Source organism: Tamandua tetradactyla, chromosome 2 (assembly GCF_023851605.1).
Source record: "Tamandua tetradactyla isolate mTamTet1 chromosome 2, mTamTet1.pri, whole genome shotgun sequence".
NCBI lineage: Eukaryota > Metazoa > Chordata > Mammalia > Pilosa > Myrmecophagidae > Tamandua > Tamandua tetradactyla.
Window position 1 is genome coordinate 161,523,896 of NC_135328.1, and position 7,025 is coordinate 161,530,920.

A 7,025-nucleotide genomic window follows, 5' to 3' on the forward strand; every position below is an offset into this window, starting at 1 on the left:
GAATGCAATATGCCAGAAACAGAATGGCTTTCGAAAAGGGGAATTTCATAAGTTGCTAGATCACAGTTTTAAGGCTGTGAAATTGTCCAACTTAAAACAAGTCTATAGAAATGTCCAATCTAAGGCATCCAGGGAAAGATACCTTGGATCAAGAAGGCTGATGACATTCAGCATTTCTCTCCCAATTGGAAGGGCACATGGTGAACATGGCAGTGTCTGCTAGCTTTCCCTCCAGGCCTTGTGCTTCAGAGAATCTCCGGGAAGTGTTTTCCCTCTTCATCTCCAAAGCCTGCTGGCTGGTGGACTATAAGGTTCTGTCATGGTTCTGCAGTTCTCTCCTCATTCTCAAAAGGAACTCTCTCCAGACTGTCACCACTTTTATAGGATTTGGTAAACTAATCAAGACCCATGTTGAATGGGTGGAAACACACCTCCATCTAATCAAGTTTAATACCCATGATTGATTGAGTCACATCTCCATGGAGATAACCTAATCAAGTTTCCAACCTATAGTACTGAATAGGGATTAAAAGAAATGGCTGTTCTCACAAGATTGATTAGGATCAAAACATACCCTAGGCTTTTCTAGGGTGCATAAATCCTTTTAAACTGGCACAGATGGGTGCTGTTTCTGTTTGGGGTCATGAAAAGGCTTTGGTAATGGGTGGTGGTGACAATGGCACTACCATATTGTGAATTAATTGAAATCACTGAATTGTACATATACATGTGGTTAAAATGGGAAAATTTGTGTTGTATAGGTTACCCCAATGAAAATTAAAACAAACAAAAAAAGAGGAGTGAAAAAACATGTATTGGAAATACATCAGAGATGGTGGAGAACTATGCCACTGCAGGCTTTGTTCACACTGTTGACCAACATGACGTGACAATGTGGTCCAGAGGAAAGATCCCTGACTGTCATGAGATCTAGGCCAGTGGTTATTATCTGCTACTGAAACCACATATCTGTCCTAGACCAGCCCCTGTTGCCTCTGTTTCTCTATCTCTATAATAGGAACAGATAACAATGCAAATGTTATCCACACTTCCCCATTCTTCATAGCTGCAAGGACACTCAGATGAGATGATATATGCAACCATATTTTGAAAAGCTATAATTATTATCTAATTGTGCATTGCTTCCCCTCTAGTTGGGCTGTATCTCCTCCTCTTTACTTCCCCGCCCTCCCCACCTCCACCCCACTTCCCTGTCCTTAACTCTATCATAGAATGTTTCAAAATTCCTAGTAATTATCAGGCCATTAGTCTACTCCCCATCCTCCTCCCCAACTCTATGGAAAGATTTGTTGCATTGCATTGAATTATAAAGGTTGATTATTTGTGAGTCTACTCAGGGTCATTGCCAGACAGGTTGGGGATAATACAGAATTGTTGTCCTCTAAGAATACCTCAAGTCATATCAGGTGAAACAACATATAAGACCTAATTGATACACTGGAACCAGCTGAACTGGAAGTTTGTGCGATTTCCTTCTTGCTGAGAGATAGTGATGTACAGCTGTAGGAGGCAGAGAAGAGCCCTGGTGATTTCTCTGATGACCCCTGAAGGCCTACCCCGAAACCTTTCCCTGTTTCAGCAATGTGCTCCTTCACTGGAGAAAAAATGTATTTTCCCTCAGATTCTTAGTCATAGCACTGAAATATGTATAGTTATTCATATATTCATTCACACTTTTGTGTATTCATTCATTTAACAGAGATTTATTTAGTGCCTACTCTTCCAGGCATGGAGGAGATAGTGTTGAGAACAGACTTGTCCCTCTCTTCATGGAACTTACAGTCAGGAAACAATATTAAATAAATACACAAATGCATAATTTTTATAATTATCAGTAGGAAGGAAAATAAGATACTAAGAGAGATGGAAACTTGTTGAGACTGAGATTTAATTTAGATCAGTGATTTTGAGAAATCAGGCTCTTTACTACATTGTCTCTGGTCTTCAATAACTCAGTGAAGTGGTCATTATCATATCTATTGTACAGATGGGGAAACAGAGGATTAGGGAGATTAGGTGACTGGTAAGGAGTAGGCCGTGCTCTCTCCAGTACTCTACACTACACAACGCAATCCTGTAGGTTGAGAATTTCTCACCTCTCCACCTTTGCATATATACCAGACCTCCTTCCTGCCTGGAGAGTATCTCCTTGCATTCTTCTTTTATTGTAGACAAACTATACCTTCAGGGACTAGTTGAGGTCCTACTTCCTCTGCAAACTCCCCCTTTTATCTGAGGCCTCAATAAATCACTTTTCTTCTATATTCCTGCAACACTTATTACTCATATAGCATTAAACTTAGCATGCCTTATGAAGTCTATTCTCTTTTTCACATTCTAGCACTGATGCTCTTTCTCATAATTCTGTGAGCAGTATAGAGGCATTAGGACCAGACAAACTTGGGTTCTACTATTAGATCCACTCTTCTGGGTAACCAGAAGAAAGTGTCTTAGTCTCTCTAGCTCCTACTGTCTTTAGATAACATTTGTTTCATGAAATAGTATCTTTCAACATTATTCTCAGTGCTGAACAGATAGTAAGTGCTCAATATTTCCTGGTCTTCTACCCAATTCCATTCCCTAGATTGGGAGTATGTGGGGGTCAAAAACTTTGCCTTCTATTTTACAATGCCAACAACTGGCACAGTTCTCTGTGCTAGCAGGTGGTTAATAAACTATATGATTATGGTGGTTGACAGCCCTTTCCTGCTTTCTGGCTCCCTCATTACTGATCAGCCTTGTTCTTTTGCCTTCCTTTCTTTCTTTCTCAACTTAGATTCCCTTAAACCTCCCTTAAACTTAATCCTCTGGCAGGAACAGGTGCCATCCCTTATACATTCTCCCTTCCAAATCCACACTGTCATATCAGGAGGAAAATAAAAATACTGAAATAGTTCACTGGAGACCACAACAGATGGTCAGTAAATAAAACACTGATCCAAAGGGCCTACTGAGATCCCTACCTTGACCGTTAACCAGAGCCATGTTTTATATATAAAATGGTAAGTTGGCTCAACTTTCATCTGTAAAGGGTTAGTTCATTTCTAAAGATGGGAAAATGTTGCAACATTATTACTTGCCTACCACTTATTACTTGCCCATCTCTTATTACTTGCCCTCTATCTGCCTGCCTGCCTTCACTCATCAAACATCTACTGAGTACTGAGTACTTGCCAATGCTGGATGCTTTGTGAAGAGTTTGGATAAAGTGGTATGGGCAGCTAAAGGCTAGTGGGAAGAAGACGGGGTGTACAGTGCAAAGGGGAAGGAAAGACTACTCTGGCATTTATTGAGTACTGTGCTCTGCACCTCCACATGTTGTGTCTCAGTCATCTCTCTACTTCCTACATGGAAGAGATAACAACTGAAGAAATGGAGACACAAAGATTGAGCAACTTGCCCAACATCATCTGTCACAAGACACTGAAAGTCAAACAGCTGAAGATGCAGTTTCCACTGAGACTCTGAGGTGGATGAGAAGTTCATATTGGATTTGAAGGCTTCAAATGAAAGTAAGTAATAATAAATCTCACTGGTTTTGACCTGCAGCACCAGTTTTGTCTTCCAAGGTTTAAACTGCTCATCAACTCCCCGGTTCAAAGACCTCACTCACCACCTGAATTAGTTCTACACCATCTGTATCTTTCTCTCCTAAACATCACCCTCTTCCAACCCCACAGCCTCTTGGCCATAATTCATTCTACTTTTTTTTTTTTTTTTTTTGCATGAGCAGGCACGGGAATCAAATCTGGGTCTCTGGCACGGCAGGCGAGAACTCTGCCTGCTGAGCCACCAATAATTCATTTTAATAAAAGTGCAAACTATGTAAAAGGTATGCAACAATGTCTATCCCTAAACCCCAGCAAGCATTTTCTGCAGTGAAGCAACAGGTGACAGAAGCAAGTCCGAGGCCACGAGATAGTGACAAGGCAGGACTCTGGCTTGTGAAAGGAGAGAAGGGAGAGAGCCACCTGGAGATGCATGTTCAAGGCTTCAGGAGCTGAGTCAAAGAAAGAGGCCCCTGGAGTCAGCATGGGGACTTGATGTAGAAGAACTCGACCACAGACTTCTCCTAGAGTCGTGTCATTTGGGAGCCAGTAGGAACATTGCAGAATGCGTTCTTTAAGAAGATACCCGTAGGGAAAAGAGAGGCTAAATGGATTTGCAGGCCTTCCAAAATGTGTCCCCTCCCTCACCAAGTTGTTCTCTGCTCCAAAACACGAGATGGAAAGACAATTAGGGGCTGAAACCCAGTCCTTTTTCTGCTAGCCAAGTCCTGTGCCTGTGAGGCTGCCTTTGCACTACCAGAAAGGACAATTTGCACAAGGCACAGGACAGGATAGTGGCAGTTGGCCCTCTCCTCACCAACCAAACACAGAAACAAACATTCAATATACAACAGACATCTATATCAACAACACAAACACATACAAGCACAGGCATATACACACACATTTACACAAACATGCTTGCAGACACTCTTGCATAAACATAGTGCACACAGCCCTGTAAACAAGCCTACGTAGATGCAAATTAAACCACAATATAGCAATACAGATACAGACACATAGACACAAATATAGTCATACAGAGCTATAAACACCCAGACTCAGAGACCACACAAACACATATATATGCAGACAACACACACACAGAGATGTTCATACACAGATCTCATACTCATTTATACATGACTCATATATAAACACACACACATCAGACCGCACAAATGCATAAATGCGCACACAGATGTACTTACACACAGAGACACATACATATGCACACATCTTTAACTAGAACATTCTACTTTTATCTGCTTTACATAACAGATTCTGTAAAAAAAATTATTTGATCAATGTTTCACTACTCGAAGGGGGAGAGGAGAGAGAATAAATTGGCTCTTTCAAAGGTTCATTTTTCATTCATTCATCAATCAAATATGACAATATGAAAAATAAAATTATAGTGGGAAAAGGAGTATACCTAGGCATGAGAGCATGATATAGTCACAGGTCTCTTCATCATATCATTCTCTTTTTTTTTTTGCATGGACAGGCACCAGGAATCGAACCCAGGTCTCTGGCATGGCAGGCAAGAATTCTGCCTGCTGAGCCACTGTGACCTACCCATCATATGATTCTTATAGTACGTTTTTGTTTTTTAATTTGTCATGATTTTAAAAAATGCTGTGATTTGTAACCTTGCTACATAACATATAGAACCAGAATTCCTGTTTTGTAGTTTATACGCTTTCAGATACTTACAAATATTGCTTTCCATCCAGTCTCCTTCACCTCTCAAATGACCTCTGAGTCTCTCTCTTTGGAGAATGATATGAGGACTTAGATGAAGGGTACAATATTAAATTTTACTAGCAGGAATCTTTTCATTTCAAGAGATGGAAATATAACTAAAACTAGCTTAGCAGAACAGACAAACAAACCAAAAGGCAATTTATTGGATCATATAATTGGGAAATTCAAGGTTGTTACTGGACAAAGGCAGTGGATTCTTTAGCCCAGTGTGCTCAAATGAGAAATTACTGAGACACCCAGTTTCAAAAAGAGAAAGGTTTATTACTAGGTGTGTAGCAGGAGAGCAGCTAGCCTTTTGGCCCAAAATCTGTCTCCCCAGACTGCAATAATTCTGGTAGTTTTATAGAATCAAAAAATGGCAGATTTTATTATACAGAGCACAGTGGCCCCAGATGATGTGATTAGAGGTAATTTAATTATTGAGCATTGCAGACTGATTACATGCTCAATTATAGAATGTATGTAAGAAAATGGCAGCCTCAAAATTGGTGATGGGTGTGATTTTTAGTATTATAATGTGGTAAAGGGGACTTGTAGGTTCAAGTCTAAGCTACTGTGCATGTCAGGTGGGCCTACTTTGGTTAGATACAGTCTTGTTTATCAAGATAACTCTGGACTTGAGGTGGGTTAACTCTGGGCTGACCCAGGGGCAGTGATTACAAGTCAAGTGGAAAAATGGTTAAATGGGTACAAATGAAGGTTAGTCATTCTCTCTCTCCTCTCCCCCTTTGAGTAGTGAAACATTGATCAAATGATTTTTTTTTTACAGAATCTGTCATGTAAAGCAGATAAAAGTTGAATGTTCTAGTTAAAGATATGTGTATATGTATGTGTCTCTGGATGTAAGTACAAATGAAGGTTTTTATAATCACAGGGATAGAAGATAAAGACTATACAATTGTCATCAGCTAGGTTACAATTTAGAGATTTCAGGTATTTTCCTTTGTCTACTCCAATATACCAGAAAGCAAAAAGGAATATCTTTATGCAATGATTCACTAGTCAAAATCATCCCTTAAATCCTAATTTCTCAGTTATAAGGTAGGAGTGAAACTCAAGAAAGGCTGGATCCAGATATGCAAATTTTATCTCCATTTTTTTTCTCCCATTTTTAAGCTTTTAATTCTTCTGTCAACTTCACACTTTCAAGTAGGATCATTTCATTTAGTAGAAAAGATGACCACCAATTGTTCTAGCCTTACAATATGGTTCTAAATCCTAGTGGGAGGAAGGTTGATGCCATCTCCACCCTCATATTTCTTGCAAGAACTCTGGACGGGTCTTTGATTTGCCCAGTTTCAGTTAAGTACATGCCTAGGGATAGGTTGGAAAGAGATCAGCCTCACCTGAACTAAAAGGACTGAATAGTTCAAGGGCAAGGGGGATGGGGTGGGGGGGTGGCGCTGATAATTCCCCAAAGAGATACTAGTTAGGGGAAAAAAATATGACTGTCCCATGTGGGAACATATATTTTCCCTCTCCTCTACTCCTAGCGACCTCAGTGCTACACTTATGGAGCCATCTATGTGTCAGGGGTTGGATCCCAAAATTTTAAAAATTCACATTCTTTCCCTCTAGGAACTCACAGCAGAGTGATGGAAATGGCATGTAAATAAGTAATGCAGCACACAGGAAACATAACCTCAAAATTTAGAAGTCTGATAAAATAGACTTCATCAAAAGACAGCG